This window comes from Urocitellus parryii, chromosome 15, assembly GCF_045843805.1.
Source record: "Urocitellus parryii isolate mUroPar1 chromosome 15, mUroPar1.hap1, whole genome shotgun sequence".
Lineage (NCBI taxonomy): Eukaryota > Metazoa > Chordata > Mammalia > Rodentia > Sciuridae > Urocitellus > Urocitellus parryii.
This window is the reverse complement of record NC_135545.1, coordinates 45,772,694-45,799,104: the sequence shown is the minus strand read 5'-3', so window position 1 is coordinate 45,799,104 and position 26,411 is coordinate 45,772,694. Positions and strand designations below refer to the sequence as shown.

Below are 26,411 nucleotides of genomic sequence, written 5' to 3'. Positions count from 1 at the left end.
GGCTTCATTTTGATATTTAAATCTTTATTGAACACTTGTTTTAGTAGGAGATATGAGGTAGGCATCCAATTTATTTTTTCCAAATGCTCTTTTAGTTACCCAAAAGCATTTTTCAGATAATATGCAAAATGCCACCTTTTGTGGGATGTAGCTCAGGTTTAGAGTGCATGCTTAGCATGCAGGAGGCCCTGGGTTTAATCCTCAGCAACACACACACACACACACACACACACACACACACACACACACATACACCTTTAAGGGACTTCCAGTCACAATAAATCTGTAACTTAGCAATGCTCAATAAAATACTAAAACACCAAAAGACTGGTAATCTTAGAAACAAGAAAATTCTCTGTGGATCAAATATAGAGCAAAAAAGAAAAACAATAATTGGAGCTGAAGCAAATGAACTTTGGTTTTGTGAGCTTAAAAAAGGGTAGCAATATTTGCTAGGAATAGGCTCTAATAGGGTCTCCAGTGACCCCTGCTTTCTCATATTTATACCCTCTTGAAATCCTCTTCCCTTGAGTGTGGGCAGGACCTGATTCTTATCTAACTGGAGGAATATTACAAAAGTGATGAGATGAAGCTTCTCAGATCAAGTTACAAAAGGATTCTGGCTTCCAACTTGCTGTTCTTTCTTGCCTTTTCCCTCACTTACCTCTAGGGATGCTAACTGTTACATTGTAAGCTGTCCTTAGGGAGACCACAGGGCAAGGAATCCACATCTCTTGTGAACCTACAGTAAGGACCTTTGGCTTGTCAACAGCCAGGTGAGTAAGCTTGGAAGCATATGCTTCCCATATGAGCCTTAATATGATTGCATTTATGACTGACAACCTAATTGTAGCTTTGTGAGAAATTCCAACCCATAAGATACAACTAACCTGAGTCTGGATTCCTGATCCAAAGAAACTATGAAACAGTGAATATTTGTTGTTTGATGTTGCTAAGTGTGAGGGTAATTTGTTATACATTAATAGACCTAGCATACCCACAGTGAAGATTTAACAACCTTCAGTATTTGTTTTTAATATGAATCTAATATATATACTTATATAATATTTATATACATAATATGTTGCCTTTTAAAGACCCTTAGGACATTCACAAAACTCTACATAATAGTTCCTAAAAAAAAACTCAACGAATTCCACAAAGAACTAAAACTGATAAAATCTTCTGATCAAATGGGGAAAAACACCTTGGTAATATTTTTAGAATGATTTCTTAACAACTCTGAGATAAAAGAATATCAAAATCAGAATTACACAATTTATATAAAAAAGCAAGAAGTGACAACAGAAGCATATATCACACACAACAGTGTATTCACACTATGGGAAAATGTATAACTGTAAACATTTGTGTTAATTTATAAGTTATTCAATAGTTCTCACAGGAAAATATATAACCTTTAATAATTGTGTTAATTTATAAGTTTTTCACATAAGAATGAAAGTTTGAGTTTTCAATTCAAGAAAATGGATGGAGCTAACAAACCATTTAGCCAATAAATAGTCTACTTAAGAAAAATGTAGAAAATAAATTAAAAAATTAGAATGGGAAAGAATGAATTCAGAGAAAATAAAAAAAATTCTAACAAGTTATTTTGCTTAAGTCTACATATTTGAACCATTATTTAAATGGATATATTTTTAGGAAAGTATGATTCATGAAAGTGTACCTCCAGAGAAGAGAACAAATCTAAATAAACTAAATATCATTAAGATATTAAAGCACATTGGTGCACACCTGTAATCCCAGATAGTTGTGAAGCTGAGGCAGGACAACTCCAAGTTCAAGTCTTCATTCTGCCCTTAATGATTCACATCCTTTACACATGCAAAGAGCACTCATCCCCCATCCCAGCTCCTCAAAGTTACCTTCAATTACAGCATCAGCTTCAAGTTCATCTTCTCATCACATAAATCATCCAGGTGAAGATGAGGCTCCCCAGTTGGAATTCCTTAAGTACAACTCCTGTTATTTTTTTCCTATTAGTTCCTCTTGGTCCATAAAACACTTCTCCACCCATAGGCACCTTGCAAGAGAGATAGGTATAGGATAACAATTTTAGATATTTTTTGTTAAAAAAAGGAGAAATGGGAGGCACAGGAGAGTCATTGGTCCATTGTAATTCTGAAATTCAATTGTCCCAGTGTTGGAAGTTCTTCTATTAGATCACAAGACCTAGGAATGGTTCTCCATGGCTTTCAGCTCTGGAATCTAGGTCCCTGGTTTCATCCTTGGAGTCACATTTTCTTTTTCAAAAAGGTAGTACATGCTATAGTAGAGAAGTTGTTCAGCCTGTTTTTGCTGTCAATAGAATTAGGGGTGGGGTGGGGGGTCTAATGGCCTCATTTAGTTTTATACTGTACTTTTCATTCCCATTCTTGTCAGTTCAAGCTGGCAGAGTTCTTGCAAAAACATTATGGGCTTCCTGTGAATCTCGTTAGGGTTCACTCCATTACACAAAAGTCAAGAGAGAAATCTCTTCTAGATAAGCTGTTCTTAAACCTTAGTTAGAAGTCTGAGGGACAAAGCTCTTAAGCTTCCCAAAGGCCTATTATTTGATTGAGAGGATCTGTGAAGCACACTCTTAATCCTTTTAAAAAGGTCTTTCACATGACCAAATAGTACTGTAAGGGCACCACTTTTTGTCTTTCTTAATCTAACAAAATGTTTTACAATCACATCTTTGACATCATTTTTAGACCAGGATTCTCCTGGCAGTCCCCACAGTATGATCTTTTTCTGGAAGCCATTTTTTGATGTTTGCATTTTTTAAATCTGGAGAGGCTGAGAATTTTCAAAACCATCAAGTCCGGATTCTTTAACAAACATTCATATAAAATATGTCATCTTAACCATCATTAAGTGTACCTATTGTGGTATTAAGTACCTATTGTGGTGTAGCCAAACCACTGTCCATCTCCACAATACTTTCATCTTACAAAACTAAAACTATACCTATTAAACAGCAGCTTCCCATTTCTTCCTTCACCAACCCTTGACAACCACCATTCTACTATCTGTATGAATCTGACTACTCTAGGTAGCTCATATAAATGGAATTGTTTTTATTTGTATGACTGCAGTCAGTCATCCATGTTGTAGCATGTTTCATCCATGTTATAGCATGTCTCAGAATTTTCTTTTCAATGAATAATATTCTATGGTATGTATATCCTGCATTTTGCTTGTCTATACATCTGTCAATAGATATTTGAATTGCTCCCACCATTCAGCTAATTGTGAATAATGCTGTTATGAACATAGGCATATAAATATCTCTTCAAGACTGATTTCAATTCTTTGTGGAATTGGCTGATCATATGGTAATGCTATTTTTAGATTTTTGAGGAACATCATACTCTTTTCAAAATCACAATTTTACATCCTACACCTTTTTACATCCTTACCAGCAGTGTACAAGTTTCTAGTTTCTTCATGTTCTGACCAACATTTTCTATTCTCCCCCGCCCTCAGCCTTTTATTAAAACATTTTTTTTAGATAGACACAATACCTTTAGTTAGTATTTTATTTTATTTTATTATGTAGTACTAGGGATCAAACCCAGTGCCCTACAGTGCAAGGCAAGAGTTCTACCACTGAGCCACGACCGCAGCCCCTGTTGGAGTTCTTTCTACTCAGAAAATCATTGCCTGAATCTATATCTTGAAGTGTTATCCATATGTTTATTCTAATAGTTTCAGATCATATATTAAGGTCTTTGATCCATTTTAAGTTGGCTTTTGAGATATATAGGATGTCCAGATATCTCAGCACCATTTGTTGAAGAGCCTATCTTTTCTCCAACTTATATTTTTGACACCTTCATCAAGAATCAGATGGCTGCATGTTTTTTTTTTTTTCGGAATTCTTTAGTTTATTCCATTAACCTCTATCTGTTTTTATGCCAACGTCATGCTATTTTTGACAGTATGACTATGTAATACATTTTGAAATCAGGCATTATAATGCATCTAACTCTTTTTGCCCAGGGTTACTTTGACTATTTGGAGTTTTTTATGGTTCCAGATAAACTTTTGGATTATTTTTTCTAGTTCTGTAAAAAATGACTGATATTTTGATGGAAATTGCACTGAACCCGTAGATGGCTTTTGTAGTATGCCCATTTAAACAATATTAATTCTAATGCAAGAACATGGGAGGTCTTTCCATCTAGGAGATGTCTTCTTCTGCTTCTTTCTTCAGTGTTTTGTAATTTTAAATGTACAGGTCTTTAACCTTCTTGGTTAAGTTTATTCCTATGTATTTTATTTCTTTGAGATCGTGGTAAATGAGTTGTTTTCCTGATTTTTATTTCAGCAAGTCTGTTATTGATATTTAGAAAAGCTACAGATTGAGGATTGAAAATGGCAGATCAGAGGGACCTACAATATCATAGCAGCTCCCTAAGACTGAATTAAAACAATTCTGTGGTATCAAATTGAAGTAGGAAGCCTGTGGGAGAATGCCAGTAGGCAACTCACAAAACTAGCAAATAGGTGAAAACCAGAAATATTAGTTTCTAGACTAGAAAGAGAATTGATCAAAGAATAGACTTTAGCAGTCCTGGGGTCATGGTGGTTCAGTCAGAGGGACAGCTCCTCTTCAGTGAGCTGAAAGAAGTTCTCCCACTGAGTTTAAGATAAACAGGTGCCATTGTCCAACAAATTCACAACTTGAACAGAAAATAAACTCAGATACAGTGAGCTGATCTGCTGTGGGAGAAAGTCCCAGCACTCTCCAGCAAATTGAGTGAAAGTGGGGAAGCCAAAACAGCTCAAAAGTACTTGTGGACTTCCTGGATGGGAGGCTAGAAATCGCTGCAGCTTTCCTTTGTTCTTCATACTTTGTTCTCTATTTTTAAAATTCTTTTATGCTTTGTTCTTGGTATACTTTCTCTTTGAATACCCAAGACCAAACAGCCACTTAGGCTTACTTTTTTTTTCCTTTTTGGTACTGGATTTAACCCAGGGGTGCTTTAATGCTGAGCTACATCCCTAGTACTTTTTGATATTTTAAAATATATCTATTTCTGGTAACAGGGATTAAACCCAAAGGAACTTAACCACTGAGCCTTATCCCAGTCTTTATTTATTTATTTATTTATTTTTAAATTTTGAGACAGGGTCTCATTAAGTTGCTTAGGGCCCACGAGTTGTTGAGGCTGGCCTTGAACTTGCAATCCTCCTATCTCAGCCTCCTGAGTCTCTGGGATTACAGATGTGTGCCACTGCACTGGCTAGGCTTAATCATCATGAGATGGGTGGGTGCCCCTGTCATGAATCTGTTTGGGCACAGAAATGAGACTGAAACATAGACTTGGGAGGAGGTCTGGGCTATGAGAGCTGCAGCTGTGGGTCTGCTAGTTCACAGAGGGGAGAAGAGCAAAGAGAACTTTCATTTAATCTGGAGGTCTTAATGCTGGGAGAAAGAGAGTAGATGACAGGAGGTGCAATTGGGAGAGATTAGAGCTGAGTGGAAAGCAGGGATCTCATAACAGCCTACCATGGAACCTACACCATCTTTCCCATGCCCAGAAGGGACTGGAGAATAGGCTGACATGTCCCACACAGCTCCCCCACCACACAGACTGGGGTTCTCAGAACAAGGGATGCAAGACCACCCAGATTAGTCTATAGGCTGCACAGGGGAGAGGGCTGGCCAACAGTCCTACCAGACTTACATCCACATTCTATGTCACAAAAACAAAACCATTTTGAGAATAAAGTCTGCTCTAAAAAAGAAAGCATTCCCCTAATAGATGTGCCAGACAGGAAGGCGTGGAGCTCAGCAAACAGCCTTTCCTAACAAGTTTGGTTGCCTTGGTCAGAATTGAGAACCAAACAATTATAATATTGTGTCACCCAAACTCCCTGATATCTGGGAGATTCTAAAATTGAAACCCAGAAAGAATTGTCTCTATTTGAAAAACTTCCATAAGAAGAAAGCAGAATTTCTGTATGACAATTATTGCATTAACTACTTGATTTAAATTGATTTCCAATGTCCTCCGACATTTTGTGTGTTTTCAGAGTTCTACCTAACTTTATGCATTTTAACAATTAATTGGATCTTTCCTTGATTCTCTTTTCTTCTTTCTCATCTCTACTTCCTTCCCCTCTCCTTCATCTTTTTTTTCCTCATTTCATCTTCTGCCTCAATTCCCTCTCTTATCCTTCTTCTTTCACTTTTCCTATTTTTCTCTGTTTTCTTTAATTTTATCCTTTCTTCCATATAAATTGGTATGTTATCATTAATTCTTACTCTTTTCAGCTTATTTGATATTATTTCTCACTTAATTTACTCCTTGGTTAATATTTTAGAGACTATTAGTAATAGCACTTATGGTATATGTTGATATATAATTTGTTTTTAAATTTCCACTGTTACTGGCAATTATTCCTCCTCTCAAGGTGGTACTGGTGGTGGTTGAACTTTACATTTTGATTATGCTGATTGAGTGTGATGAAGCTAACATTTACCCATGTCCAGGGCTTAGTATAAAGTAATAACTACTAATTAAAATATCACAACAGATAGGACCTCAGAAATATAGGACTTCAGAAAACATGAGGAAACAGTCCAATAAGAAGTCTCCAAAAATGCATAACTCCCCTGACAGAGGGAATTCACTGAAATTCAATACTGCATGGTCAGAAGACTTGGAGAGCCCCAGAGATTGAGGTTCATTGAACAGAGGACAAGAAAGAGTACTTCAAAACCAAGCTGGTGGCAGCAGCAGTGCCAATTCTCTGCATGGGGGAGGGGTGTCACAAACAGAAAGTGAGAAACACAGAACACAAATATGGCATAGGAAAACATAGAACAGAAAATCAGTCTAATCTTAGCTGAAGCAGAGACTGAACAGTGAACTGGTGGTTGAAAAGTGTTCTGTGTTTCTCTTAAGAGAGCCAAGTTGGAGAGCCATCTTGAGGTCATTCTAAAACTTGTTGCTATGGGAACCCAGAAGATGGAAGTAAATATTGACAAATTTTCCTAAAAAGTGTCTAAAAGTGTTGCCTACAGTGTACCTGGCATAATGAGATTGAAACAGGCACAGAGATTGTACCCTGGGGCATTCAGGTAAGTAACATGGAGGGGAGTGCAACACACTTTCTCATTGGATCAGCTGAAGAGAATCAGGGAAACTGAACAGGTAGGCAGAATTATACTCAGGGACTGAGCTTGGGAAGGTCATATTCATGGTTTATGGAGTATGAAAGAGATATGGGAGGTTGGTTACTGTACTCTATGAGCAGAATTCTTGGGAGTTCCCTGAGATCCAGATACCCTGCAGAGATCAGCCTTCTTTCGCCTGGCCCTAGGTGGTGTCTGCCTAACCCCTCCAGAGCAGAGACCACCTGCCAAAGTCCCAAAGTTCCAATTTGACCTAAACCCAAGGTGCTGAAACTTCCCATTTAGAACTCTGCTTTGAAACCACGCTAGTGGCAGCAGCAGTGCCAGTTCTCTGCACTGGGGAGGGGTATCACAACAGAAAGTGAGAAACACAGAACACAAATATGGCATAGGAAAACAGAGAACAGAAAATCAGTCTAACCTTAGCTGAAGCAGAGTCTGAACAGTGAACTGGTGGTTGAAAAGTGTTCTGTGTTTCTCAGAACACTTTTTCAGAACACTTGCCCTGCTCTGGGAATACACTGTCTAGTCTGTCCAGACAATTCCAATTAACAATACTTCCCATTCTGGCCTATCTTATATTGGTAAGAAGGAAAACTGAGAGGTTTTTCAACCAGTCTAGTTTCCAGGTCACTGCAGCTGGCAGTTTGGTGACCAACACAAAAAGAAGAAGGGTTTAGCAATTCCTAACCCTTGCTATCTCTATGGGATACATAGGTTAAGAAGAAACAAAAAGGAGGGAAGTTTGCCATAGGCAGTGAATTTTCATCCTTGTCAACAGTTTTGTCCACTTCAGCAAAGAAAATTCTTTTAGTTGTTGTTGCTGGGGTTTTTCTTTGTCTTTTTCTTTTTTTAATTTTGTAGGGGAGGGTGTTCTTGCTGCATTTGCTGATTGGCTCATAGATGTGTGGATATACATAGATATGTATGTTTGTTTTTCTTTTCTTCATTTTTAAACTTTTCATTATCTATGTGTTATTTTGTTTTATCTCTGAAGGCTAGAATTTTTTGTTTGTTTTATTACTCTTTCTCTCCTTTATTCTCTAGTAGCCAAATTCTCTTGTTCTATTTTTATTTACTTTGTTTCTTTTATTAATTTTTCTCCTTCTTTATACATTTCACTTGTTACCTCTCTTCTGATTTCTCTCTGTTCACATTTTGAATATTTTAAACTTTCTTTTGCCTTCATATGGCTTTTTTCTTAAGGATCTGTGTTTTTACCATATTTTAGAAACACTTGGTTTATATAACTCTTGTCCCCACCGTTCATATTGTTGCAATTATTAATACTATGGATGGTGTAGTTTATACCTCCTATTTACTTTGCTGATAGATCTAGTTCATGGCTGTTTATTGTTATTACCGTTGTTAATTTCTAATAGCACCATTCCTCTTTTTGTAGTAATCAGTGTTGTAGATATCACAGTAGGCACTGGGCATTTATTTTAATGCTGAATATTGTTTGCTGCTTTTTTGCTCTTATTTGTTTCCCCATTTTCTGTGAGATGCTGGGAATTTCTGACACTAGTGTTCACAGGTAGAGACTGCTGTTGAGCTATATATATCCACAGTCCAATCAAGAGACAACACATCTTGCTCCACATACAACTTAACCCTGCTCAAACTTCAATACCTTAACATAAAGAATAAGGAAGACAAAACCCCCAAACCAATTGCCAGACCCCAAGTAGGAACAATTAGTGGCCCTCAGTCCCTTTTATGGACATCTTTTCCTATAGGAAAAATAGAGGGAAATAACACAAAGACTATAAATACCATGCCTATGAGGGGTCTCAATCTAGATCATTCCTACATCTTTTTAGAAGATACAGAGTTATTAAGTCTAGAAAAGAAATTAAAGAAGTTGCACCCCATATATCCTGCTATATACTACACAAGAAGGACCCACTCTTCTGAGACCTACATAGGAAATGGGATCCCCAAGTTCTAACATAACACACTTATATCAAAGTACACTAATCATTACCAAAAAAACTAGTAGGAAAACAATACCACAAAGTTCACTTGGAAATATATTGAAAAGATCACAACAACCTGACATCTCACCACACTTTGACAAGAGAACGCTGTGCCCTAAAAAGGCTCACAAATAAGTGTGGAAGATAAATGCATCCCAAAGAATGCACAAATCTTAACTCAGGACAAGAAATATGAAAAAAAACAAGGTAACACGGTACTTCCAAATGTTCATAATTCACCAGAACTGATTCCAAAGATATTTAAGTGGATGAAATACCAGATAAGTAATTCAAAGAATGATTATTCAAAAAGTTCAATGAATTCTAGGAGAACACAAAAAACAAGTGAATTAATTAAGAAAATCAATACAGGATATGAATAAGAAATTAAATAAAGTGATATAGATATTTTTAAAAAGCCAAACAGATATTGTAGAAATGAAAAGCACCATAAATAAAATTTTAAAAATACAATCTAAAGCCTCTCCAATAAAATTGACCATGCAGAAGACAGAATCTCAGAGTAGGAAGACAGATTTGAATATTCAGACAGTATTACAGAAAAGGAAAGAAGCAACCATGGTCACAATATACAAGAACTCTGGGACAACATTGAGACTAAACTTAAAAAATACTGAAATCAATTAGGGTTGTGAGATATAGGCTAATATCATGAATAATCCCTTCAGGGGAATAATAACAGAACAATTTCCAAACCTTGGGAATTAGACGGATATCCAGATAGAGGATGCGGTCAGAACCCCAAATTAACAAGATAAGAATAGAACTTCTCCACGACACCTTATAATTAATATACCTAGCATACTGAAGAAGAGTCTTTTAAAAGACTCATGAGAAGAACATCAGGTCACATTTAGAAATAAGCCAGCTGTAATTTCTTCTGATTTCTCAACATAAACTCTAAAGTCCAAACTATGAAAGAAAGTGACTGCAATCAAAATTGCCATTTCCAGCAAAGTTGTCCTTCAGAATTGAAATAGAAACAAAAACTTTTCAAGATAAGCAGAAACTAAAAGCATTCATGAGTGCTAAGATGGCACAATGGAAAATATTTACAGAAATAGTACACACAGAAGAAATTAAAAACAAACTCCAAAACTCATAACAGATTCATCTCATTTTAAAAGTAGCTAAGCAAATGGGAAATAGAACCAAATTAAGCCTCAGAAATAAATCAAAATGGTAGAAATTAATAAATATCTCTCTATAATAAAACTGAATGTAAATGGTCTCAATTGTCCAATTAAAAGACATACTGGTAGAATAGATTAAAAAACAAGACCCAACTATATATTTTTTTTCCAAGAGACTTATTTACAGGCAAACACAGTCACTAGCAGAAAATAAAAGAATGAAAAATGATAGTCCATGCAAATGGATTCCCAAAACAAGCAGGAGTAGCTACTCTCATACCTGACAGGGCTGGCTTCAAGCCAAAATTCATCAGAAGGATAAAGAAGGTCAATTTATACTGGTAAAGGAAACAATCCAAGAAGAAGATATAAGAATAGTAAATATGTCTCAAATTCCAGTTCACTTAATTATGTAAAACAGACACTACTCACCTTAAAGACTTAGATAGACCCCCCAATACAATAATACTGGGTGTTTTCAACACACTTCTCTTACCAATATGTCATCCAGATAAAAATTCAGTCAAGACTCTTCTGACCTAAAAAATATTATAAATCAAATGGACTTATGAGACATCTATAGAATATTTTATCTAACCACAGGCAATTTTTTTTAACTTCTCAGTTATTTATGGAACCTTCTCCAAAATAGATGACATGTTAGGCTACAAAGGGAGTCTTAGCAAATACAAAAAATGATATAATTCCTTGCATTTTATCACATTATAATGGAATGAAATTAGAAATCAATACCAAGAAAACTACAGAAACTATATAAACATATGCAGATTGAACAATATACTTTTAAAAATGAATGAGTGATGAAAAATCAGGGTAGAAATTAAAAATTTCTTTGAATCAATGTAGAAGAATAAAACTAGATCCCTATTTCTCACCATACACAAATGTCAACTCAAAATGGACACAACACATTAAAAAATAGACTGGAAACTTTGCATAGAGTCAACACTTCAACATAGAGGTACAGGCAATTACTTCATCCATAGGACTCCTAAAATAATGTAAATAATACTGAAAAATCACAAATGGAATGGTATTAAATTAAAAAGCTCTGCACAGCAAAGGAAATATTCAAGAGTGTGAAGAGAGAACCTACAGAATGGGAGAAGATCTTTGCCAGTTACTCTTTTGACACAGTGTTAACATCCAGAATATATTAAGAATTTTTTTAAAAAAAATCCTTAACATCAAAATAACAAATAACCCAATCAACCAATGTGCAAATGAAATAAGTAAATACTTCTCAAAAGAAGATATAAAAATGGCCAACAAATACATGAAAAATGCCCAACATCCTTAGTAATCATAGAAAAACAAGTCAAATTTACACTGAAATTTCATTTCATTCCAGTAAGAATGGCAATCATCAAGAAAGCAAATAAAAGGGCTGAGCTTGTGGCTCAGTGGCAGAGCACTTGCCTAGCATGTATGAGGCACTGGGTTCAATTCTCAGCACCACATATAAATAAATAAAATAAAGTCCATTGACAACTAAAAACAAATTTTAAAAAGTACAAATAACAACAAATTCTGAATGTTGGGGATGGGAAGTTATATATTCCTGGTGGGATTGCAAATTAGTACAACCACTATGGAGATCAGTATGGAGTTTCCTCAAAAGACAAGGAATGGAACTACCATATGACACAGCTATTCCACTCCTTATCATTTATCCAAAAGAATTGAAATCAGTGTACTATAGCAATGCATGCATTCCTATATTTATAACAGTGCATTCACAATAGCCAAGTTATGGAACCAGTCTAGGTACTTTCAGATGAATGGGTAAAGAAAATGTGGTAAATATAAGACAGAATATTACTCAGCCATAAAAAGCAGAATGAAATTATGTCATTAGCTGCTTAATAAATGGAACTGGAAATCATCATATTAAGTGAAATAAATCAAACTAAGAAAGAGTTGTTAAGGAGAGAAAAGGGGGATTAAAAGGAATCTCACAAAAACAGATGGGAGACCAATAGAGCAGAAGAAAGGGATTGAGAAAGAGAGACAAATGGAGGGCATAGGAAAGTACTGGGGAATAAAGTCTGCCAAATTATGTTATGTCCATGCATGAATATGCCACAGTGAATTCCATGTTTACATATCATTGTAATATACTAATTTAATAATAACAGTAGTAATGAGAGACAAGTAGAGTAAGGGGATCAGGAAGATGGAGGAGGAGGGTAAAGGGGATTGTAATTATCAAATTATGTTATATACATACATGAATAAGCATATGCAATCCTACTATTATGTATAATTATAAAGCACAAATTTTAAAAATGAGAATACTTAGGAATGATACCATAAAACAAAAGGCATGACCCATAAAACAAAAGCAATCAATAAAATGAACTCATCTAAAAATATATTAAAAATAAATTACTACATGACCTACCAATTATTTTTTTCTGGTATTAATTTAAAAGAATTAAAATAAAGTCTGGAAGAGATATCTACACTTTTGTGTTCCTTGCAGCGCTATTCATAACAGCCGAAGGATGTGGAAAAACCCAAATGTCAAAGATGAATTTATAAAGGAAATATGGTATATGTACGTATGAAAAAGAAGGGAATCTTTTCAGTGTGCAACATCATGGATGAACTTTGATGATATTGTGCTAAATAAAATAAGCCAGTCACAGAACAGAAAATACTGCTTGATTCCTTATATGAAATACCAAAATAGCCAAACATTTAGAAGCAAAGAATAGAACCATCTTTGCCAGAACAGAAAGAGAGGGAAATGAGGAGTTGGCTAATCAACAAGTATAAAGTTTCAGCAATGCAAAGTCAATAATTTTCAGAGATCTGCTATGGAATATTTTGCCTATAGTTAACAATACTTTATTGTTCACCTAAAAATATGTTGAAAGGGCAAGTCGCATATTAAGTGTTCTTATCACAATAAAAATAAAAAAATAAGAGAAAAAAAGAAAAGAAAAGCTATAGACATTTGTACATTGATTTTGTATCCTGGCAATTTCCTAAACTTGTTTATCAACTTTAAGTGTCTTTTAGTGGAGTCTATATGGTCTTCTAAGGTTAGAATCATTTTATCTCAAAAAGGGAAATTTGACTTCTTCACTTCCTATTTGTATTCCTATTATTTCTTTCTCTTGCCTGATTGCAGTGGCTAAAATTTTGAGTGCTTATATTAAATAAGATGGTGAGGGTAGACACTCTTATTCCTGATTTTAGAGGAAATGCTGTCATTTTTTCCTTTTTGGTTTGAAGTGGGCCATAGTTTTGTAATATATAGCTTTTATTACATTGAGGTAAGATCCTTTATACTTAGTTTCTTCAATACTTTTGTCAGGAAAGGATGTTGCATTTGATAAAAGGCTTTCTCTGAATCTCTTAAGGCAATCATGTAATTTTTGTTCTTGATTATATTTATGTGTTAAATTACATTTATTGATTTGTATATGTTGAACCATCCTTGCATCCCTGCAATGAAACCATCTTGATTGTGGTTTGTGAACTTTTTAATGTGTTGTTGAATTCAATTTGCAAATATCGTATTGAGGATTTTTCCATCTATATTTTGCAAAGATATCAGTATATAGATTTCTCTCTCTCTCTCTCTCTCTCTCTCTCTCTCTCTCTTTCTCTCTCTCTCTCTTTCTGTGTGTGTGTGTGTGTGTGTGTGTGTGTGATCAGATTTTGACAGCAGGATAATATTGTCTTCATATAATGAATGAGTTTAGAAGTGTTCCTTCCCTTTCTGTTTTGTGAAATTGAGAAGGATTAGTGCTGATCTTTCTTTAAAGTCTTAAAATTCAGCAGTGGTACTGGCATTTTTTTGTTGAGAGTCTTTTTATTACTGCTTTAATCTCACTGCTTGTTATTGATCTGTTGAAGTTTTCAATTTTACCTTAGTTCAGTTTTGGCAAGTCATATGTGTTTAGAATTTGTCCATTTCTATTAGATTGTCCACTTTACTACAATGTAATTTTTCAAAATACTCCCTAGTGATCACCTGGGTTTTAGTAGTGCTTGTTGTAATATCCTATTTTTAATCTATACTTTTATTTATTCGAATCTTCTTTCTGTTTTTGGCTAAGGATTTGTCAAGTTTGTTTATCCTTTCAAAAAATCAACAATTTTTTTTTCTATTAGTACATAGCATTTTTCTTTCAGTTTCTGTTTAGTTTAGTTCAACTCTGATCTCTCCTCCTTATTTTTTCTTGTGTGTGTTGTTTTTCTAGGATCTTGAGATGATACATCATTTGGTTATTTATTTTGTGTTTTTCAGGGCTTTTTTTTAATGGGCATTCATGTCTAGAAAATTCCCCCTTAGCCCTGCTTTTGCTGTATCTCACATATTCTGGTATGTTATGTTTCCATTGTCATTTCATGCAAGGAATTTTTTAATTTCCCTCCTGATTTTTTCAATGACCTTCCCCTTGTTTGTTCAAAAATACAATGTTCATTCTCTATGTGTTTATACAGTTTCTCTTGCTATTGATAACTAGCTTCATTTCATTGTGATCTGATAAGATGAAAGAAATTAATGAAATGTTTTTTGTTGAAGCATCTTTTATGACCTCTTTTGATATAAATTCTATGAGTTAATGCAAACAATATGTATTTTTCGGCTGTTAAATGGAATATTATGTAAATGTCTGCTATGTTCATTTGATTGATAACGTAATTTAACTGTCTTTTTTTTCTTAATGTTTTATCTGGATCATCTATCTATTGGTGAGGAATGGGGTATTGAAGTCACCCACTATCATTGTATTAGGGCTTCTCTCCCCCTTTATGTCTAGTAGTGTATCACAAAATTGGATGCTCAGATGTTCAGTGAATATGTATTTACAATAATTCTATCTGCTTGATGGGTTGTTCCATTTATCAATATGTATTGATTTCCTTTGACTCTTCTGAATGATTTTGGCTTGAAGTCTATTTTGTCTGAGTATACTCCTGTTTGCTTTTGGATTCCATTTGCTTGAAACATTGTTTTACATCCTTTCCCTTTTAGTATGGTATGTCTTTACCTTTGAGATGAGTTTCTTGCAGGCAGTAGATTTTTAGGTCTTGTCTTTTTTTCTAAATATTTTTTTAGCTGTTGATAGAAGTTTATTATATTTTATTTATACATGATGCTAAGAAATAACCCAGTGCCTCACACATGGTAGGCAAGCATTCTACCACTGAGCTACAACCCCAGCCCCTTAGGTCTTGTCTTTTGATCCAAACAGCTAGTCTGCATTTTTTAAATTTGAGAACTGCGATCACTGACATTCAGGGTTATTATTGGATGGTATGTACTAATTTCTGTCATTTTGTTGTTATTGTTCTTCTGGGTATTTTAAATAATCAATGTTCATTTTTCCCTTATTCATCTTAGACATTTGTTGTTTTACCAAGTGAATGATTGATTCTTTCCCAATTTCCTAATTTGTTTTCTTACTCTTCTATTGAGATTTTTTCCCATGCTCTTTTGATGGTGTTTTCTTGCTTCCTCTTCCACGTTTAGTATTATTTTAGATATCTTCCATAATGCAGGTTTAATGGTCATGAGTTCCTTTAGTTTATGCTTATCTTAGAAGAGCTTTATTTCTTTTTTGATTCTGAAGGATAACTTTGATCAATATTGTAATATTGGTTGGCAGTTATTTTCTTTCAGGGTTTGAAATAATTCCATAATCTCCTGGCCTTTAGAGTTTTTGCTGAAAAATCTGCTGTTATTCTGATGGGTTTGCCTGTATAAGTGACTTGGAGCTCTTGTAGCTTTCAATATTCTTTCTTCATATACTTTTGGCAGTTAACTATAATATGAAGCAGAGAGATTCTTTTCTGCTCATGTTTGTTTGAGTTTCTAAATGTCTGCTGTACCAAGATATCCATATATTTCACAGGATTTGGGAAATTTGCTGCTATTCTTTCATGTAATATGTTTTCATGCCATTAACCTGTAGCTCTACTTCCTCATCTAAACTTATGAGTCATAAATGTTGTCCCAGAGTTCTCATATGTTCTGTTCATGGTTTCTTATATGTTTTTATTACTATCTGAATGTCCTAGTTGATCCACCTTGTCTTCAAGCCCTGATATTCTTTCTTTCACTATTGGTGGGGCTTTCAACTAAGATTTTCATTTGACTTATTGTGTCTTTTCATTTATATGATTTCTGGTTATTTTTCAGAATCGGTATCTCTTTATTGAACTGCTCTCTCATGTCCTACACTGCCTTCCTTAATTCATTGAGCTGTTTATTTGATTGCTCTTTGAATTCACTGATCACTTAAAACATATTTTTAAATTTTTTTTGTCTGGCATTTAATCTATTTCAGTATCTTTGGTATCAGTTCTTTGACACACTTTTGAAAGAGTCATACTGCCTTTTCCTCATATTTCTACATTAAGATTTGTGCATCTGTGAAGAGATATCTCTTTCATTTCTATTTGAGGGCCTTGGACTATCAGTTTGTTGTGTGGTGTTGAATTTTATTCAAATAAGACTCACTAGTGTAGTGGCTGTGATTCATGAGTTTTGACATTTCATACTGTATCAGAGTCTGATGGACTCTTCCTCTGTAGGTCTCACCAGAGTCTCTTTGGTAGTTTAGGCACGTATTTTATAGTTAGAAAAAATAATAGGGTGCACTCTCTGAGGTTGCTTCTCCATTCTTGTCTACAAGAGTTTGAGAGTGACCTGTGCTGAGGTCTCTTGTAGGTGCAATGTCTACAATAGTTGCGTTATTTTTCTCTGCTGTTGATGTGGGGGATATGTGCCCTCCTAGTCAAGTGTGCTTGGGTCAGGTTATTATTGGGGCTTCTATTACCCCTGTTCTTAAAGTCGAATTATCTAGCAAGATTTGAATGGGACTAGGTCATGCTGGAGTACAGTTCAATTCAACCATGCTGTGGGTATGGCTTATAATTGGAACACCTATGCAGCTGTTTCAAGCGCTAGGGTTGCTCTCCTACTCCACTTAGAAGGAAGAAAACAAATTACAGTAACACCCACAACATAAAAACAAACCAGATAATAGAAATTCAGTAAAAATCAATTTAAAATTATAACTATAACACCAATAACTATGGAAAGGGGGCAAAAATCTGACAGAATAAATAAAAAAATTCAAAACAATGAAAAAAAGGAAAATGACATGGACAAGATGAGAGGAAAAATTCTATCAAAGTGTAATAAAAAAACAAAGAAGAAACCAATGAGAAATAATATAATAAAAGCAATAAAAGAATAGATGGAGGAACAATAAAAAGAGAAAAAAGTAAAAAAAAAAAACCAATCTCCTAGCTGAGATATTGGTTTGGAGACAGCTCTTTCTAAGGGTATGCACACTCCTTTCAGAGGCTGTCAGGACACATACCTGATTGTGCAGTCTTACAGCAAGCCTTTCTCACTGGCAGATCATTGGCATTTATGTGATCATATATTCAGCACTGCAGACTTCAGTCTATGCTCCGTGGGGTGTGGCCCTTGTTCAAGCCATTCCATACACCCAGGGTGCCTCAAAAGGTGAGAGATAGTACTCAAACCAGCAAGTTTTACACTGATGAGGAAGGCCCAGGAACTGAGCATTTTCCTACCCTTGGTCCCAGCGCTCAAACCTGGCTTCTCACCCCACTACTGACACTGTCTCACTCCTCGTCACAGAGGGTGGGATCATTGACTGCTGTGTTTTCCACCATCTCAGCCCACATCCCCCACTATTTATAGTACTCAGCAGACTTAGGTTCATAATTATTTTTTGTGGCCATCTCCCACCCAATCAACATGGCAAGGTATCCACAGGAACCCCAGATTGTGATTACTCTCCAGTTTTCTGCTCTCCAGATCAGTATAACCCTTAACAATAGAATACTTCTGGTAATAGGCCTCTGAAAATTTGCTGAGCAATGTATTAACTCTAAAGCTAGCTTGCTGTTAAGGAGGAGAGTCTCTCTCAGACCTAATACCTGAACTAGATTTAAAACTTGCATGAACCACAGATTTCTCCTGCAATTAGTACTGCCTGTCCGTAGCTGTTATTGGGATGAATGCACTCTCTGGCCTATATTATGCTTGTGGGATCTGGTTCCCTTTGCAATTTACTTTTACTTTGCATTAACTCTCTGCCCCTTCATACTGCTTAGATTTCTTACTACTTCTCTATTGGTTTAAAGTTTCTCCTTCCTCTTTCTCCTCAGAGTACAGTTTCCCCCTCTTTTTCCTCACAGAATTGTACAAAGGGAATTTCTATTCCATCATCTTGCCTTTTGCTTCTTTTTGAATCGGTTTTTATTGTTGTTGAGTTTTAGACGTTCTATATATCTTTTGGATATTGAAATCCCACCAGATATGTGATTTGTGAATATTTTCTCCCATAGTAGATATTGCTTTTTATTTGATTGGATAGTTGATAATGTTTTTTGATGCATGAAAGTTTTACATTTTCTTAACATCTAGTTTGTCTATTTTTTTCTTTTGTTGCATATGTCTTTAGTGTCATATACAAGAAATCATTGCTAACTCCAGTGTCATGATACTTTTGTCCTAATGGCCTTCTGATAGTGTTATAATTTTAGCTCTTACATTAGGTCTTTAATCCATTTGAATTAATTTTTTTTATATGGCATTAAGGTCCAGCTTCATTCTTTTGCTTGTGGATATATAATCTTCCCCCTCATCATTTATTGAAAAGAGTGTCCTTTCCACATTGAATGATCTTGATACCCTTGTGGAAAATCATTTGGCCATTGTATTAGTTCAGTATGTCATAACAAATACCTTAGACTGAGTGACTAAAACAACAGAAATTTGTTTTTGAATTTCCAGGTCAAGGTACCAATGTGGTTGGGGTTTGGTAAAGGCTCTTTTCCTGACTTCCACATAGCTCCCTCACTGAATCCTCACATGGTAGAGAGAGAATAGTCTTGTGTCTCTTTCTCTTGTTATAAGAGCACCTGAAAATTTGCTGAGCAATGTATTAACTCTAAAGCTAGCTTGCTGTTCAGGAGGAGATACTCTCAGAACTAATCCTTGAACTTTGATCATGACTTTGGTTAAAATTAATCATCTACTTAAGGGTTCTATCTCTAATACAGTCAAAGGAGGAGTCAGGATTTCCACAAATGGATTTGGGGGGGGGATATTATTAAATTAATATTAAGTATAGGCAAGGTTTTATTTTGGGGCTTTCTATTTGGTATATGTGTTGTTATGCCTTTGTCACACTGTTTTGATTGCTATAGGTTTATTGTAAGTTTTTAGATTAGGAAGTATTAGTCTTCCATCTTTGTTCTTTTTCAAGATCATTTTGGCTATTTGGGGGTCCCTTAAGATTTCATTTGAATTTGAGAATGGATTTTTCTGTTTTTTGCAAAAATAAGTAGCTGGGATTTTCATAAGGATTTCATTAAATCTCTGCATCCCTTCAGTAGTATTAACATTTTTAACAATGTTAAGTACTCTGACCATGAACATAAGCTATTTTTCCATTTATTTATGTCTTTTTCTCAGTAAAATTTATAGTTTTTATGGTACAAGTTTTTCACCTCCTTGGTTAATTCCTAGGTATTTTATTCTTTTAAATTGTATTGTAAATGGAATTTTTAACTTCCTTTTGGTATTATTCATTATTGGCATATAGAAATAACTGATTTTTCAGTGTTCATTTATATTTGGCTATTCTGATGAGTTTATTTATTCTAACAGTTTTTTTTTTAATTTTTTTTTGTTTTGTAGCAACTTTAGGATTTTCTACAATAATAGTATGTCTTCTGTGAACAGATAAGCTTTACATCTTCCTTTGTAATTTGTGTGCCTTTTATTTCATTTTCTTGCCTAATTGCCCTGGTTAAAACTTCTTTAACAATGTTGATTATAAGTGGCAAGACATCCTCACCTTGTTCCTGATCTTAGAGGAAAGCTTTAAGTCATAAAAAAGCTTCCCATATCATTGAGTATAATGTTAGCTGTGGGTTGTTCATATGTAGATATTTTTATGTTCAAATAGTTTTATTAGTGTGTTGAATGCTTTTATCCTGAAAAGAGGTTGAGTATTGTCAAATGATTTTTCTGTATCAATAGAGGTGAGTGTTTTTTCCCTTTATTCTATTAATTGATTTTCAGATGTTGAACCATCCTGACATTCCAGGAATAAATTCCAGTTAGTTATGATGTATATAATCCTCTTATATAAAGCTGAATTCAGTTTTCTGATAATTTGTTGTGAGTTTCTGCTTCAGTGTTTATAAAGGAAATTAATCTGTAGTTTTTTGTATTATCTTTGGTACCAAGGCATTGGGGCCTCACAGAAAGTGTCAGACAGCACTCCTTCTTTTCATGATTTTGGAAAAGTGTAAAAAGGATTTGTGTTATTTCTTCTGTAAACATATGGTAAAATTCACCAGTGAAGCCAGCATATCTAGGGATTTTCTTTGTTGGAAAGTTTTTTTTATTACAAATTGGATCTTCTTACTATTTGGAGTTTTATACACATGTTCTTCCTGTATGACCCAGTAGTTTCTCTAGGAATTTATAAATTTCATTTAGATTATTTAATTTGTTGGCATACAGTTTTTCATATCACTCTCTTATAATCATTTTTATTAGTAATAAAAATTATTACATTAGTAATAATGGTCCCACTTCAACTTCTGATTTTAGTAAATTTGAGTCTTTGTTAACTCTTAGTCAATCTAGTAAGGTTTGTCAATTTTGTTAATCTCTTCAAAGAACCAACTTTTGGTTTTGTTCACTGCTTTGTTTTAAAACCAGAGTCTTGCTATGCTGCTCAGGGAGGTCTTAACTTCTGGACTCAATTAATCCTCCCACCTTAGCCTCTAGAGCACCAGAAACTACAGGTGAACCACTGTGTCTAATTCTCCAGTGTTTCTCTGTCTTTTATTTTATTTATCTCTGTTCTTATTTTTAATATTTCCTTTCTTCTAGATTTGGACTTAATTTGTTCTTTAAGCTAGGTCACCCAGTTCATTCTGCATGCATCCACTTTCTATCTTATAGAATGTGTGAGAAATGTGTTACTAGAAGGTGGCAGAAGAGGGATCCTTGTTATGTAGTAGAAGAAAGCTGAACAACACGATTCTATCTATATCTTTCTTCCACTACATAACAAGGATCTCTCTTCTGCCACTTTCTAGTAACACACTCCTCGCTTGCTTTTGTGCCCTTCCTGGCAGCATTCCCAACAGTGACATTGCTACTAACAGTCTATTTAAGATAACTTCAGCTTTCTTTAACATGCTCCTTAAAATCTGTCCAGCCTCTGCCCACTTCCTGGTTCCATAGTCAAAACAGCTCTCCATTTCCAGGTACCCCAATCTATATTAGTTATCTGCTAGAGTGTACCAGATTGCCGTAAACCTAGTGCCTTCCAACAGAAATTCACTTATTATCTAACAGTTTCTTTGGGTGAGGGTATGGCTGGGCTGGGTCCTCAGGCTTTAAGTCTTATGAGGCTGTCAAGAGTGTTGGCTGGAGCTGGCGTTATCTTAAGGCTCAAGTGGGTGAGTCAGATCTACTTCAAGTTGACTCAACCCTCAGGTCCTCATTAGCGGTAGACACCAGCTATTTCCAAGTGGTCCTCTCCAATGAGCATTCTCAATGGAGTAGTTGGTGTTCCTTTGAATAAGGGAGGAGATGGGGGGCAGGGAGGGAGGAGTCAGAGTCCTTTTGTAACTTAATTTGGGAACTGACTTCTTATTCCTTTTGTTACATTCTTTTGGTTAGAAGAGAGTCAGTAATTCCCACCCACACTCAAATGTGTTAGCAAACGTTGGATGTAATAGCCCAAGCATTTATTTTTTTTTAAGTGAGGTTGAACTTATTATTTTTTTTTTTGTACCAGGAATTGAACTCAGGGGCACTTGACCACTGAGCCACATTCTCAGCTCTAATTTGTAGTTTTGATTTAGAAACAGGTCTCACTGAGTTGCTTAGCACCTCACTTGCTGAGGCTGGCTTTGAACTCAAGATCCTCCTGCCTCAGCCTCATGAGCTTGAACTTATTTGATATATTTAAAATTCATTAGTAATTTTTTTCTATGGAAGGTCTATTCATATCTTTGGAGTATTTATTTTCTCTTATATTACTGATCTTTAGATTTCTTCCTCCTCCTCCTCCTCCTTCTCCTCTCTCCTCCTTCTCCTCCTCTCCTCCTCCTTCTCCTCCTCCTCCTCCTCCTCTTCCTCTTCCTCCTTCTCCTCCTCCTCCTCCTCCTCCTCTTCCTCTTCCTCCTCCTCCTCCTCCTCCTCCTCCTCTTCCTCTTCCTCCTCCTCCTCCTCCTCCTCCTCATCCTCCTCCTTCTCCTCCTCCTCCTCCCCTTCCTCCTCCTTCTTCTTTTATTACTGTGGAAATTATCCCATTGTCTGTCAAATAGGTAGATGATATTTTTCTCACTTTGTCATTCACCTTTTAATTTTGTTCATGATGTTTGTGTCAGCAAAAAAATTTGTAAATTTTCATTGTAGTAAAATTGATCAAATATTTCTTTTATAGAGAAATTATACCCTTAAAAACTAAATTTATGTATTTCTTGCTACTTTGTCTTTGATATCTTGCTATTGCCTTTTATAGGACAAATGCAAATCTCCTTTTCTAACATATAAGACTTATTACCTTATTCCTACTTAGCTCTTTATCTTTTGCTTGCTCTATGAACTCTTCACTAGAGTCCACTGAAGTCCCACCATTTCTCCATGTGCATATCCATACACATCTATGTTCTTGTCCGACTCCTTCTCTTGCCTGTGGAAACATACGTAAAGTCAAGGTCTAAGTTGGAGGTGCTTTTGTAGGACCAGAGCTTTGTAAAGTAAATAAGTGAGGTTATCAGAGAACACAAATGAAAAGAATAGATGACCATCACAGTTATCAGTTTGGATCTTCTAATTCTTACCTTTTCCAAGAAGATAAAATAACTGTGCTAATTCAGTTTTATAACTACCTCACAATCTCACAACCCCATAGTTGTCTGAGACAAAATGTAAGTAGGATTCTGTGTCAAAGAAAACCAATAGCTAAAGAATTCCTGTCCTGGTCTCCCTGGAACCTAAGAGTGCTGCCAAGTGAGTAGGTTCTGGGCAATGGGTTATGACAAGTACTAGGTACAACTTGACACCTTCGAATTGGAAGGAACATATCCTCCTGTCACTTTTCACCTCACCTGGGAATGCGAGCACAGGAAGAAGGAATCCTGGGCTACAAAATGGAAGCTGTGTGTTGATAGGAAAGAAAGCAGAGGAGAGAAGGAGCCAGGGTACTATGGTTTATGTAAGACACCTTTTGGGCCCTTTGTGATTAATGCTTGGGCCATTACATGAGCTAAAAATCAACTGCTGTCTTGCATAAGCCATTGTTATTTTGGCCTTTGTTACAGAAATAATATCTGTATCCTGACTTATTTCTTGCTAATCCTTCAGGAAAGGTTGATATCAGGTAGGTAGGGAAATGGAAGCATGGAAGGTTTGATCAGGAAAACGATAATACTATAAAATTGAAGGATGAGGAGGAAGGAAAGAGAATAAGAGATGAATGTCAGATAAGGTCATCATCTCATCTCAAAGCTACTTGTGACTGTGATGTAGTCATTCAGGAACCCTTTCAGGGACAGACAGGAATACAAGGCAAATGGACATCTCAGGAGAAGAAAGTGAAAGGAGAATGATATAGAGTATTACAAAGAAACACAGATTTAAAGGCCAGGCGAGGCTCTGGATTGTAACAGCAATGCCATGAGGCCCAAACCCCATGATTATTAAAATAAAGCAGTCAAAAATACCAGTTCAGGGGGAAAGGGCAAAAGATACAGGCCTGGCAAAATGGACCCTGGGCTCCTATTTCAAGCACCTGGTTCCCATTAATCTCTCATCCTTGATAGACTCTTACAGTGCCTCCTGCTTCTCTCCAATGTTGTCCTGTGCTGGTATGTAAATTAAACCAGCAGCTTTAATCTTTATAATGTTATAGCAGAGGAATGATGATGATAAAAATGGAGAATGGAGCCAGAGTCCATAGGATCCAAATATGCAGTAGCAGAATGCTTCACATAGATAACAGGGAAAAGGGAAAGAAAGCCCAATTCTTCCTCCATCTTTGAACCCTTACCTTCCCTTTACCCCTTTCCAATCTATGCATCCACAGGTCGTGTTAAGAAACCCCTTTCCAGTTGGCCTATTTCCAAGTCATGGGTACAGCTGGGCCGAAGGGCCACATGTTGAAGTTATTAATATGCCTATGCCCTTCTCCCCCACTGCGTTCACTGATCAAAGGCCCTGCCAGAGCAGCAATGGATAGCCTCGCATAATGGGAACTGAAATTCTACTTAAGAAACCAGCTTTGCCAAAACACACTACCTTTTTAAGTGAAACATTCCATGCACATATTAACCTGATTACAGAAAGGAAAGGGGATCTTTTTTCCTTCTGTACCCTGCTAATAATTTTCTGTCAAGTCTGATTTGGCTTTAGCTGCACTCCAAATTCTTGTGATGTGCCCCGTTCACCAGTAAACTCAAAACAGAAGGTGCTGCACAAATTCTGAGACAGGATCCCCTGGTCCATGCATACAGATGCTGCAGAATTCAGTTCTCTGCCAACAAGGAAGGCCAGTGACTCTTCTAGTTTCTGACAACCAGCAGCCTGCCTCTGATTCACACAGTCAGGGAATGAAACACATGGAGAAATGGTGGAAATAATTAAGGGTTCTTGGAGTTAACAGAAGCACTGACTCATTACACGGAGCCCCTGCCTCAAAAGGGAGTAAACCATTGTGCTTGTTAGAGAAAAGAACAAACGGTAACAAAGCATATTAAAGTCCCAATCAGTCCCAGACCCAGGCTGAAAAACAGGTAAGGTTAAAAAAGAAAAAAAAAAAGAAAGAAGAGAAAGGGAAACAAATCAGATTTGAAGAAATGCTTCATGTTATATACATTTTTTTTCCAGAATAACTTGGTTCCTGCACAGTTGACAAAATTTGCTCCCAGACAGTATATCAAATGATCTAGATATTATACAGTCACCGACCTAGAGGAGTTTAATAAGACAGTCCTTGTTGTCAAATGTGCTTAGTGGCTTGTTTGGGAGCCTCAAGTACAAACTGCAGTCTTTTTCAAGATTTATAACATCTCAAATCCAAATCTCCTCTGCCTGCAATTATAAATATAGAGACACAGACCTTCCAAAAAGAAATCTGTCTTATAAAGATCTCCACTTACTTCTCCAGTCCTCATTGCTGTACACACTAGAATGTGCTGAGTAGTTGGTATGTTCTAGGAAAGATACAGAAATTCCCCAAACAAACAAAAAGTAAATAAAGGGCAGAGATGGTCTATGCTAGATGTTTCCTATTTATATGAACTTCTTCAGTAATATCTTGCAAGACTTTAGCAGGTGGCCTGCCAAAACACATTAGCTTGAGGGGGCTTTTATCTGAAGAAAGAGGGCCATTAGGTAGCTATCACTAGCAAAACTCACATAATTAGGCATGTTATTCCATTTTTCTTAGTACATCTTCTGACCTTTTATTTTTCTTTTTTTTAAAAAAATATTTCTCCTGTTATGACAGAGGTATCAGACTCACCCAGAGTGGATGTCCTAGATACCCCAGCATGTCCTGCATTTGCTCTTCCTTTTGACATCCCTTCAGCAGTCTGTCCCAGAGGCCTGAAAAGTCGACTTGTTGCTTTATAGAGTGGACTATCTCCTATTAGTGCCAGGGTTAATGTTGTGTTCTTCTTGAGCAATCAGAGAAGGCCATGTCCTGGACTGACACAGGACATAATTTCTCACAGTTATGCTAGAAGAGACAAGATCAAGGTGATTTCTTACAAAAATACACTTGACCTTTGAATCTTGCTTGTCTCTAAAGGGGGAATGACCACGGATGGAATTCAAAACCACATCAGCCAAGAATCTGTAATGATTCACTCCTTGTTGGCATTCAGTAAAGAAAACCATAGCTTTCAAGTGTGAGTCCAAACCTAAAACTGAATAAACTAGCATGCTTTGATCCTGAGTGCTTACCTTTAAAAATATTAGCTGTAATGGTTGTAGTTAGATAACAAAATGTAGGAAATAATTTATGAATTCTTGCTGGGAAATCACAATTTCTCATA

The 26,411-nt window shown here is 35.8% G+C and overlaps 1 protein-coding gene across 1 annotated transcript in view; it reads right to left on the bottom strand.

The window, feature by feature from the left end:
* Nucleotides 1–25,984, bottom strand: part of LOC113190127 (uncharacterized) — a 272,978-nt gene extending 246,994 nt beyond the window's left edge. The window contains exons 1-2 of the mRNA XM_077793155.1: nt 25,877–25,984; nt 1,890–2,047 (exon numbers count right to left, since the gene is read on the bottom strand). The gene's annotated coding sequence lies outside the window, so the exon portion shown is untranslated. The remainder of the gene's footprint in view (nt 1–1,889; nt 2,048–25,876) is intronic.
* Nucleotides 25,985–26,411: the final 427 nt, after the last annotated feature.